The following is a 12,707-nucleotide window of genomic DNA, read 5'->3' as shown; positions in this document are numbered from 1 at the left end:
AGTGTAGTGCAGTCCATTGTCCCCCTGGCCCTTTGTCAGAAATCAGCGCTGGTTTAATGGCGGAAGGTTAACTCCTCCACTCCATCTGTCTGGGTCATCTTACCGGTCGCTATCTTCAGCGCGCCGCATCTAAATATGTCCTCCCTCGCCTGCCGGCTTGACGAGTAAATCAGTCCCCTGGCGCTGGCTGGCTCAGGCAGGCACCGAAAGAAGGATAAACCGGATCGTAAAAAAACAGCACCGCCGTCTGATTTTTTTTTATTTTTTTTACGGCTTTTAATGTGGTCTTTTAAACGTCGCTGTGCAATGTCACGGTGGCGATCAATAACGTCAGGTGTAGTCTGATCTAATGGGTTAGAAAGGGAATTGTTATTACCACTGCCAGAGTTTTGATTGCTCACTGGTTGGTTAGTTAGTTAGTTAGTTGTATTATGGTATTAACTATGTCAATGATAGTACGCATGGAAAATGACACAAGTTCTGATTTACTCTTGACTTTCACATTTGACTTTTTGTCAAGCAGCAAGACTTAACATTGACAACAATAGTCGTCAATCCATTTGAAGTGGGAGGGATGGCAGCGAAAGAACGTTTGTTCATTCCGACCTCATATGGATTGGACCACTACTAGCGGTAAACTTTTTTTTCGAAAGTTAGCAGATCAAAAGAGCCACATCAATAGACGTCCGGGATCGAAGGAGTTAAAAATGAATTATTCCCACTCTCGTCGTGACTTCTTCACATATGAAATGATTATGAGTGATTTAGGGCGTGATACCGTGCCCTTAATTCAGCGACATGCTTGGGTTTACAAGTTCTGATGTCATTTTAGGCCTGGCAACAATCAGCAGTCTCTAATGCGGCGGCCTTAACACTTCAATATGCGGTCATCCCTCTGAATGGCCGCCATGTTTAAAGTTGCAGTTACAGCACGGTCGTTTGTCAAATATATTTGGCTGTGCGCTGTCGCGAGGCTAAAATTAGCTCGGGGGGACCCCGAGAGATCTTATTTAGGGGAGAATGTAAATGTAAAAATAAGTTAACCTTAAAAAGAATAGTATGCTTTTACTGTCAACTTAATATGGAAGCTGTTTGTGCGATGAATTTTAACATGTATATCTTTTTATTAGTATTTCTTACAAAATTGATAAAGTCGGAAAAAAAATAGAGATGAAATCGTTTATCATACTTACATTATTGGCAATTATTCTGATGATTGTGCACAATGTTAGCAATGTTAGCGCAGAGCATATAAATGCTGAAAGGCCCAAACATAGGTATAAAAAAGCAAAAATAAAAATGATTAAAAGACGACATTTCCTAAAGTCAGAAGCTAGTAACCAAGTCGTGGACATTTTCGTTTTCTTCAAGTTAAAAACTTTGGAAATCTTTTGATGAGATTTTCATTTCAAGGCCGTATCGCCCAACCCTTTCGCTGGCCACCGGTTCACCCTGTCACCATGGCGACACCCGTACACACGTGGCGAGGGAAAGCAAGGAGCATCTGAGATTTCAGCGGCGAGAACTTTTTTTCAAAACAATACAAGTCGGCCCACCACAGCCTGTTTCCATCACGGGGGAAATCCGGCCGCCCTGACAGCCGCTGATAGGAACGAGATGAGAGCTAGAGGAACGAGGGAGAAAAAAATGGAGGAGAGAGATAAGAGAGAGACAAAGTGTGTGTGTGTGTGCATGTGTGTGTGTTGGGAGAGTGGGGGGAGTAGGCTAAGGACAATACAGAGGGGAAAGTCATCATTGGGATGGAGGGAGGCAAGGAAAGCGGAAGGCGGGGGGGCAAGCGAGCGAGGGAGGGAGGTCAGGATGAAAAAGTGAGTTCAGCGAGAGAGGCACGATGGGAGGAAAAGCTGCAGAGCGAATCAACTCGGGTCAGGATGCAGCTGAGCAGGAACGCCGAGTCTCGAAAGCAGGGGGTGGAAGTATTTTTGCGTATGTGTGTATGCGTGTATGCGTGAATGCGTGAATGCGATAATGTGAGTGTGTGTGAGATCGACAACAGTGAAAGATGAGAAGGTGCGCTCGATACCAAAAAAACAGCATTTATTCATATTGTATGGGAAAAAACAATTGCGGACTGCATTTTGAAACCCCAAACCTGAAGTAAAATTCTGCTTTCCAACCTTACTTAGCACTTGCATAACTCCTCTTAACTCTTTCAGCGCCATTGATGAAGATAGACGTTCAATCGGGGATGTAAAGTATGAAAATACCCCAAAGTACACTTAGATTTGTTCATGAAAATCACTACGTATGTCCGCGACAAAATGCAAGTGGGCTAATGAGTCTAACTGACTCTAAACAAATGAGCAAACTAAAATGGTTTTACTTTTAGCTATTAACCGAACACCCCAAATTTCTGAAATCAATATTTCAGTTATATATGACCCAAATTCTCACCCGTAACCTGACTTTAAAGCCCACCTTGAAATCCTCCCTTTCATTCCCCGTTTCTCCTTTACGCTCCCTATCCTTCATCACATTTTGTCTGCCCTACAGACTTAACTTGAATTTGAAATGAGGCCCGCAAACGTGCACACATTAACAAGACGCGCCGGCAGCCATTTTCTAATGAAAAAGCCGAGGCTGGGCCACATGACAAATGTCTCTCGTTACCTCCCAGATTTACTGTGATGGCTTAAAGACGGGAATCGCGGCGTTTGATTATCACACAAGAAGGGTGACATCCTATTGTTCCGCCCTTCAGCGCCAGTAAGCGACAAGCGTTCAGTGCCCGGCGAGGTCTTTTCATCTTTTTAATTAATTAGCTCCATAAAAGGTGGCAGCTCCAAAGACTTTATTGGTGTTGGCGATTAATCGTCACTAACTACCCAGACTAATCAAAATAGGGGATTTATGACATCATGAGGATCTGTTTTGACTGGTTTTTATTTTTAGCTTTAAAAAAATCAACTTCGATATTAGCTAAATTTTTAAACATTAAGTTATAGTTATAATTGGCCTTTGAAATGAGGGTTAAAGTCGCCCAAAAATGAAAAGCCTTGTTATGAAGGCAAAACATGCTGTGTTTATCTATATTAGCCTATTTTCCAAACCTCCAGTTTAACTTCATGACAATATTAATTATGTTTCATTGCTTTTATGAAATCCGATTTTTGCTGTCATTTTTATTCTGAGGATTCAAAAAAAACCACAACAAAAACAAATGTGGATAACGTGCCCCTTCCCCATCTGTTAACGATTATTTTATACCCCCCCAAAATGTTTTTATTGTATTTTTACCTCCAAAATGGCCGACTTTCCGTACTTGGTATCGGCAACTCCCCCAATCTAAGTACGTACTACTAGTATTTTTAATCATAGTCCTTTAAAAAAAGTGCTATCTGATTATCTCCATTTCCCGTTCATCACTGCGTATGGCTTTAACAATTATTATTGTAAATTAAATGTAACACGAGGCAGCTTTTCCCAAAGAGGGAGAAAGATGTTTCGAATCTATTTGTTGTCCCAGTGTCATTTAATCTTTCGGAGTGCGTCTGGGCCTCATTATGTAAATGAAATCAAAAACCAAAGGCTGTGAGCCACGCACACACACACACACACAGACACACACAAACACACAGACACACACACACACACACGCAAACACACACACACACACACACACACATACACACACATTCTCAGGCACACACATGCACACAGCAAGAGTAAATGGCTTTTTTTTTACTCTGCTGCACTTAAGACGTGCATATGTGTGCACATGCATATTCTCATCTGGCTGAAACAGGGCGGCGAGTGCGAGTGCGTCCACCGGGGAGAATGATCGATCGCTATTAAAACCCAGCGGTGCCTCGCTCCAGATGGAGGCCTTTTTTTCTACGTGTGCGCGTGAGTTCTATGTTTGGACAGGTGGGATGCTGTATGGCAGCAATGCTAACCTGTTCCACTCCATTTAGCTCTACAAAGCTAGGGGGGGGACCTCCTCAACTCGGTTCACTCGGTGTGAGTTTTTTTGTTTTGGCACACGAGGCAGGGGGAAGGGGCTTCCATGTGCGTTTGTGTTGTTTTGTGTGCGTGAAAAAAAAGGGCGCCTGGCAGCTTGTCAGCATCTGTTTGGACTTGCTGGTTATTCCAGCCGGGCCTTTCGGAGGCAATCAAGAAGTCAAAGTTGTTTTGTGTGGAGGAAGAGGAGGAGGAATAGCAGCGTAGAAGAGTAGGAGGCTGTTCTTTTTAAGTCTCAAATGGACAATTCAGAACTCCATTTTGGTAACTTTAAGCCCTTTTACTTTGACTTATACGACCTTGCACGTTTTTTTAGTTATAACAACAAACCATTCCTCCGTTGATTTTTTGGGGGGAATTACAAAATTTGTCTTATGAGTGAGACTCTTTGGGTGAAGTTAAAAAAAATGGAGCCGTCAAATGATCCAGAGAGTGAACACCAACGGTGGAGCAACACATGCAGACAGACAGTGTAACAATGCTAAAAGGGTAAAGTTCTTGATTCTAGGCAAGCAATAATTTATATTTCAGATTCAGTTGATGGAAATGGATTAGCATAATGGTTCTTATAACCCTTTATGGGAGAGTGGGCAGCTTTTCAAAAGTCTGTCAAAATGGATTGGTTGTCTTGCCAGGAGTTAAATGAGGTTCAAAAATGCAGTTTCACTGATAGGGAAAGCTTTCAAATTCGGCTATTTTCAGTTCGGATCAAAATAAACTCCGAGGTTACCGGATCCAAATGCTTTGAATTCATTTTTTAAGGACAAATTCATATCATACCGTGGCTTTAAGACGGCCCTTTTTGGTTTTATGAGAGTTACAAATAGGACGGCAGCCTATGAAACATTAGACAAGCAACTCCTGACTCAGCTTTCTCTTACTTCTAGTACTTGTCCAAGGCATCCTGCCCCCTTTTCTCTGAGGCGGCCATGAAAGCTGATCTGAGATCAATATTGGGTGATGAGTACAAAAGGGAGGGGGCTCGCTCGCAAGTAGAAATTGGCCTACGAAAGCAGACGTGTAACTATACGAGTGGATTTTCTTGTTCGGTGGCACCGACGCTGACGGACATCCAATCCATTTGGACTGCTTGACTGGGAAAGCCAAAATAGATTGAACATCCATTGCTGTCAATGTGCACATGAGGATGATTGATCATGACTGCAATGCACGGAATATTTTATAGGGTGAAAGACCAAATATTCTTTCCATCGCGCCAATAACGAAACATATACATAGATTGATATGCTAAGTAGCTATGCAGATGCTAGTGTGCGCTATTCGTAGTTCATTTGAAATCTTTCTTGGTTTTTCAGAGTTTGCTTTCTACTGCAACTGAGATGTTTTTTGTTTGTTTGGGTTTTTTTCCCACTGACACACACGAAAAGGGAGTTCTAGACATGTTCTTTTAAAGATGAAGTCTTTCATGGTTCTGGTAGTGATTCTGAGGTAGATTGGTAATCTCTGCTGCTGCTGATTAGGTGATAGGACAGTTTAGGAGGATCTAGGCAAGGAAGATGATCTTTAAAACCTCCAGACTACTGAGGGACTGTGCGATAACTCAGTATCAGTCTGCTGAAGGTCCCCACCTTGTTGACTTCCTGTGTGTGGCTCCAGTTTTTTTTACCTAGGTCTACATTGTCTTGTGTGTCTTGTGTCTGTCTTGCTACTGCAACCAAGACATTTCCCGAATACGGGATGAAATCAAGTTCTAATCTAATCTAATTTAGTAATGTTATTTTGTGTCAAGTAGGGTATAGCTATCTAAATAATGTTTGTACGTGATGTTGACACAGGCCTATTTAGCCCGTTGTTCTGTTTTATTCTTATATGTATATTCTATTTTGACTTCCGTGATTTATACTGAGGTGCGACTTATAGTCGCAAAATACGGTCGCTTTCTTTTTTTTTTTTTTGAATGACAGAGAATGTGTCAGACATCTATCATTGTGTTTTCACGTCCTTTTTTAAACACCTCCCAGCGTTGTCTGTCTCCGGGTTGTCCTTGCGACGCTCACATTGATTCGTGCACTGAAAGCAGGTGAAGGTGACCATAAATCAGGGTTTTATTTTTTTTTCTCGTGGCAAGAGGCCCCGATGTGTCTGGATGGTTGTAATTAGTGTCTCCTGACTTTGTCTTCTCCCAGGGACACGTTAAAGACAAAAGTAGTCTCTAGCTTGAGTAGAATTTTAAGTTGAGGTTGTCGTTTAATAGCAAAATGACAGCCGTGCCGTATATTGAGCGTTCGTGCTGGGGTCCGCATTTGTTTTTTGTTTTTTTTGCTCACAGCCTTTTTCAATTGTCCGCATTCCTGTCATTTCGCAAAGCTGCACGCGCACGAGAACGGCTCGGATTGTCCCGTTGCCGCGGCGACTCAATAACAAATACTTGCAGCTTCATGTGGCACCTTACGCCAACATTCCAGCATCTGCTATTTTGGAATGGTTCCACCGACAGTTGATTTTTTTTTTTCTGGCATCTTCTCCCGTCTTCCTCCTCCTCCAATCATCGACCCCGCCTTCCTTTTTATTTTTTTTATCTTTCCTTTCCTCTTTCACTGTCTCTCATCTCCTCAGGATAAATGTGCTCTTTGTCCTCTGCTGTTGAATACCTTTAAGTGTCTCACATGTTTGTTTTATTTACACTTTCCTCGCCGCTTGAAAGTCCATTTATCTAACAAGGACTTTTCTGTACACCCTTTGAGGGTTTTGAGTCAGGGTCAAACTTTTTAAATGATGTTTTTGAGTCAAGGTTAAGGTTAAAAGTCAGGATACAGTTTGAAAGTTATGGTTGGACATCTATTGCCGTCAAAGGCATGGTGGTTTGGAGTGAGAGGTCAGGATTTATCGGGTTTGTTTTGAAATATGGGGTTGAAGTTGACATTTTAGTTTAGAGTTAGGGCTTGAAAATAGAAGGACATAAACTGTTCAGTATATAAATGACATTGATCTAAAAGACGTACTTTTTAAATTCATTTTCCACTTATCTTACAAAGGTGCAGAGCCTATCAACAGGAAGGAGAACAAAAACTCTTATGCTGGCGTGTAGAGCTGTGTACTGAGATGTTTACTCCAAAGTAACCAGTAGTAGCCAGACCACGTACAAAATACTACGTGTATTTTTTCAAAAGGCGTGTCCTGCGTACACTAATGGCTACTAACCACGTATCGAAATGGAGTGTCAAAAAAATGGTGTCAGAGCAACACAATGACATACATCTATACTTGAAGCTACATAATGTATCATTTATTTGACAAAATGCCTGCATTTATAAGCGGTGCCGTTTTTTTTCAAGTTTAAAAAGTATTTTGTCTAGCGCCAAAAGTCGAAGAAATTTGTCCTTTGCATGCTCTGAACATTAAGCTTTCACGTGACGGTCATTTTTTTAGCAGTTGTTTTCAGTCCCTTTATACGTTTTGGAATTCAAAGTAGCTTTCCAGTCTGTCTTTGGGTTATAAATTGGGTTTTCCAAGTAGGCCTGGCCCATAGTGTTCCTAGAGCTGTTTGGACTGTGACTGTTGACAGAGGACTGATGCAGCTTCATGTCAACATGGCAGCATGTAAAGCAGCCTTGAACAAAAGTCTTCGCCCCTGACACTTTGCAGCGTTGCTCTGTCAAATTTCCACAACAAACTCAGCTTGGCGTCCACGCTCGATCCGCACCACGCCCGCGTTGAGCAAGAGAGGCAAGAGGAGGGGGCACGACAATCACAAGCAGAATACGCAGAAAAATGTTGTTTTCAAGGGTTTGGCAACCCCAACGGTTTCCAGTCAGTGTTGAGTTAATGATTTAGGGTTATAGTTTGGGTTTGTAAGGATTTTCAAGTCTGGGTCATGGTTACGAGTCAATTCCAAATAGTTTTTTTTTCTTAAATGACTTGTTATTTTAAGTTAAGCTTTCAAAGTCAGATATTTACGTTCATGATTTGAAAATTGGGTTTCAAGTTGTGGTTAGGGCTTTCAATGAAGTTTTTTTTTTTGGTTCAGGATTCAAATCTGATTAAGATTTTTGAGTCAGGTTCAAAATTTAAAATCAGCCCTTTGTGGATGAGAAGTACACATTTTGGCTTCTGAGCTTCACTGCAGACTTGATTTTAGACTCTTGATCGTGACTCAAAACGTTCAAGTCTAATTTGAACCCCTAACCAAACATGAAAAGGTTGTTTTGAAAGCCCAATTTGAACTTGAAGCTATGGTTTCAAACAATGTTTTAAATGGGGTTTCGGGTTTCTAGTTGGGTGATTAAAGATTCCAAATTCAGAGACAGCGTTTCAAAGTAGGGTTCTAAATTGGGACTGGTTTCAGGAGACAAATTTCCATTTAGGGTTTCCAATTTGGTGTTCGTAGTCATTATAAGGAGGATAAAAATCAAGTCTGGTTGGGTTTTTAAGTCAGTGTGGGGTTTTAAAAAGTGAGTTTGAAATCAGGTTTTGGAATTCAAATTAAGTTTTGATGTCTGGTTAGGCTTTCAAATTGGGTTTCAAATGATGTTCTCAAGTGTGCGTTAGGGTTTCAAATTAGACTTCTAATCAGGTTGGAGTTTTAAATTATAGGTTGTCGTCAAAGTTTGGTTTCTGGTTACTTTTTAGAGTCAGATTAAGTTTCACATCATGCTGTCAAGTCATTTTACTAAATAAGGGTTCACAATCTGGTTTTCTGATTCCAAAATCAGGTTTCCTGGTCACTGGAATGCGTTTCTTTCTGGATCAATCAGTCATCGCTATTTGTTGTGGTGCTTTGGGCACGAGAAATCAGTTCCACAAATGGCTTCTATTCTCGCGTGCCTTGATATTTGTGCGGTCCGACTGGTTTGTCAGAGAGGTAAAAGAAGAAAGAAAAAAAAAGTCTGTCGAAACTCAAGCGCACACAAACAGCGAGGGTGATTGAGCGCACTGGTTAAGGTTAAGGGCTCCGGCTCTTATCACAGCCTCTTGTGTGCACATGCATTAGCTGCTTGCTTGTGTGTGTATTTGGATAACCCCTGAGCGCACATGTGTGTGTGTGTGTGTGTGTGTGTGTGTGTGTGTGTGTTTGACAAAACCCAGAGCAGCTCATGAGACGACTGTTGTGTGTTGGCAGGTCGGCCATGGAAGGTCCAGACATGTTTGTACGCAAGCGTGCTGAGTGGATGTGCGCTTCCCAACGGGACCCTCGGCCCAGACCAAACAATGTGATGTGGCGGCCCACCCTGGAGCTGGCGTAGAGGTGGGGCGTCCTTGAGCAACACATTGATGACACCTCACTACTTTTCGCATCATCATCAAGTACAAAAAAACAGAATCTCAAGTCATTCACTTAATAGTTGGCAATTTAATTGGCTTGACAGTGGTAGCCGTCCTCCCATTTCTGATGGATTGGACATTTTTGTCCATTTGGGCAGTGGATCTGAGTGCGAGGCAATACTGGTGTCGGCGTTACACGAGGTCATCACGTTTCTTTCTTCTTCTTCTCTATTCCGTCTAGTGAATAATGAACGCCCATGTCTCTGTTTCTTCTTCTTTGAATCCAGGTCGGGTCATCCGCTCGTGCGTAGTCACGGTTACGAGGACGGTTTTTAAATTGCTAACAATATGTCAAAGCTATCAATTTGCGCCGCTGCTGAAGTTTTGGGTGTGGCTTGCAGAAAGGAAAATATCTAAGATTTAAGAGCCATTCCAGAAATGTCTTTTGTTGATGGTTTCCTTTCTTTTATTTATTTATTTCTAGAGACACTTTTGGGGTCGTTCACACAGATGGGACATATTTATTTTCAATATTTTCTTTCATAGGCCGTCTGATGGTTTAGTGGTTGACTCGCCTGACTTAGATGCGGTCAGGCGTGGGCTCGATTTCCGCTCGGTGGCGCTATGATCGTGAGTGCGAATCCCCACTTTGTGAAAAACTGCATGTTTGTCTTTTTGTTTATCTGCAATAATCGAAAGTAGCGACAGGCCAACGACATTCCGACGCAAACTCAAGCTGTCAATTATTCATCACATTTAAATGGCCCTATTTTCAACACTCGTTCCCACCCGGGTGAGTACTGAACGCCTCAACTGTCAGACCCCGCAGGTGCCGCCAATAACGACGGGCCATTTGGCCATTTGGCCTAAATTGTGCTGAAAAACTCAAAGGCACATTTCCAACTTGACGCGTATCCCACCGGGCAGTAGAGGAAGTCATTTCAGGGATAATAGCCATAAATGAGCTGGCTAACTGGCAGTAATTAGCCATTGTGCATATACGCGTGTCACTTTGCCAGTTTTTGACGGGCCGGCTTCGGACACCAACGATAACACAGCTGGCCTTGTTGGCCCGGCGTCTCGCATTGATTACATTGCAAGTGAAAGCTTGCTTATTTATTATTATTAGTACCTGTATTAGGTGTGTTGGCGACTGTGGCCGTTTTGGATGGAGGCTTGTGTTGGAAAATGCTTGCTGGTTCTTTCCTCAACTTGAAAACATTTTGCCCCAACCTTCAAATTTTCAATAATCTACGTACAAAACAGGGAAAATGCAGTTTCTGTTTAAATGGACTTGGCCGGTGAGCAAATTTTAAAAAAATGTGTTTCAGTTTTGTAGCTGTTATTTGTTTCATTACTTTTTTTGTAAATGTAAATCAATGAATAAAACGTATTTCAAATTAGGCAGCAGAATCGCCTGATTTTGAGGATCTGCCAAAACTGAGTCCTAAACTAAAATGTTGCCAATGCAACAAAAATGCACTGAAATAATATTAAAAATCCAATTATTTTCATACTGGGGAAATACTGCACTCTTACATGCTTAGCATCACCTTCCCACAACTGTTACCAGAACGTTGACTTTTTGACAGTCTTTACTTCCACTTCTTCTGTTCAAATGCAAGGGATTGGACGTCTGGTGATAAACTCATTCAAACAGTCATTTTTAAGAGCCACACAATTGGACGTCTAACATCCACTGAAAGAGTTTTGGTTAGGTTAGAACTTTATTTCATCCCGTATTTGGGAAATTTCAAGACATACACAAGACACACAAGACATTGAAGACCTAGGTAAAAAAAATGGAGCCACACACAAGAAGTTTACAAGGTGGGCACCTTCTGCAGACTGAGACTGAGGTTACCGAACAGTTCCTTCTTTGCAGTGCATACAGAATTTGTCAGTTAAAGAAAATTGCAAAGAATTCCTGCCAGCCCTCCTAATTGAAAGAGATTGGACGTGTTTCTTCACCAACCGTGCCCAAACAGGAATATTCAATACCAGCTGCTGGTTTCTGTTGATTTGCAGCGGTGACAATTACCCGCGTCGACAGCCCGAGTGACACGCGTCCTTTAGTCGCAATTTATGGCCTCCACACCGAGGGGCCGCATTGAGATCTCGCAAAGGCGTACGGAATGCGCCGCTACCCTGGAGGCTAACTTGTTTTGACAATAGAGCGCCGCGGTGGTATTTGGCGGCTGCACGCCACATCTGGGAGACTTGTCAGGATGTTGACATTTGGGTTGGACGTACGCCGCACGTCAGTCGATTTGGATGGAAACGTAAAATATTGGCTTGGAGTAGGTTGGTGAATAGGTGCTTGCTTGAAGAGAGGTGTTTTTTATCGTTAAGCAGGATTTACGTCGTTTTGGAGCGTTTCCGTGTTGTTGTGCAGCAGCTTCGGCCAAAACAGTCTCTTACGTAAAAATAATGACAAACAGATTGGGGACTGTCGCCTCGTAAGAACTTTGTCGCAGTGCATAACACATTTCAAGTAATTATGTTGTTTTCAAGGCACCAGGTCAAAATGTTACACTTTTGTTACAGGCCTATTTGTATGTTAAAAGGCTGCTGTGAAATGCTACAGCAAGTCAATGTAAATGATGGCAGATGCTATTTTCGGAAACACAAATACATCAAAAAGTGACACAAGGCTTAATAAGGAAAGTAGATTATAATTACTCTTACTTTTTTTCAGCTGTCTTAACCCTCCTACAAACACACACACACACACACACACACACACACAAAATGTCCAAACAGAAGCTGTCACGATTTTTCCATTCTGCAAGCTGGCATAAGTTTTCTATTCTCTTGTGGTCATGTGACATTCTGTCAACATGCACTGGCCAAATTTTAAGAATGCAACTTTGGTTACGACGTCGCCACCAGAATGGCTTTAAAAAATAAAATGGTGTTCCGACATGCATTTTTTTAGATAGAATAACTTTGAAATGGTAAAAGATTTGAGTGTCAATTTTTGTATGTATTATGATCAAATACCAAAAATTCCCAAAGCGGTCAATTTTGATCAATGTATCGAGCAAAAGGATAATTATTGATCACTTCAATTTCATAAAAGTGATTTACACCACTGTAAGATAGATGTAATGATGTTAAATGTGTAACGAGTCGTTAGGAAATTACGCCAATGCAAATTCCCAGTTCTTTCAACAGTGCCATTGCTCCGACCGCCATATCACAGCTCACATTGCCACTCATTGTCGTGTGAATGTGTACCTTTCCAAGCGTAGCAGGAAGGAGTAAACATAAAAGTACTCGCAGCGCTTCCTCTCCCGTTGCTAAAAGGAGGCACACTGCCAGTTTCTCCTCCTCCAGCCTCGGGTGGAGTTTTTATAGAGATTGACTCCAGAGTTTTGCGGCTTAATACAGAGCCAACGCTGACTGATTGATGGGTGCCACACTAAACCGCTGCACGCTATCACGTGACCGTGGGGTCCTGTTCTTACCGTCTCGCGGTCGAAACACCTCGGCTGGCTTGT

At 42.0% G+C, this 12,707-nt stretch overlaps 1 protein-coding gene across 3 annotated transcripts in view; it reads left to right on the top strand.

Annotated features, from left to right (window-relative positions):
• Window positions 1-12,707, top strand: part of LOC144079427 (uncharacterized) — a 43,206-nt gene that overhangs the window by 3,405 nt on the left and 27,094 nt on the right. For all 3 annotated transcript variants that reach the window (XR_013301522.1, XM_077608186.1, XM_077608185.1), the window contains exon 2: window positions 9,062-9,187. The gene's annotated coding sequence lies outside the window, so the exon portion shown is untranslated. The remainder of the gene's footprint in view (window positions 1-9,061; window positions 9,188-12,707) is intronic.

This window comes from Stigmatopora argus, chromosome 8 (assembly GCF_051989625.1).
Source record: "Stigmatopora argus isolate UIUO_Sarg chromosome 8, RoL_Sarg_1.0, whole genome shotgun sequence".
In the NCBI taxonomy this organism is placed as follows: domain Eukaryota; kingdom Metazoa; phylum Chordata; class Actinopteri; order Syngnathiformes; family Syngnathidae; genus Stigmatopora; species Stigmatopora argus.
The sequence above is the reverse complement of the archived record's forward strand: the minus strand, read 5'-3'. Positions and strand labels throughout refer to the sequence as shown.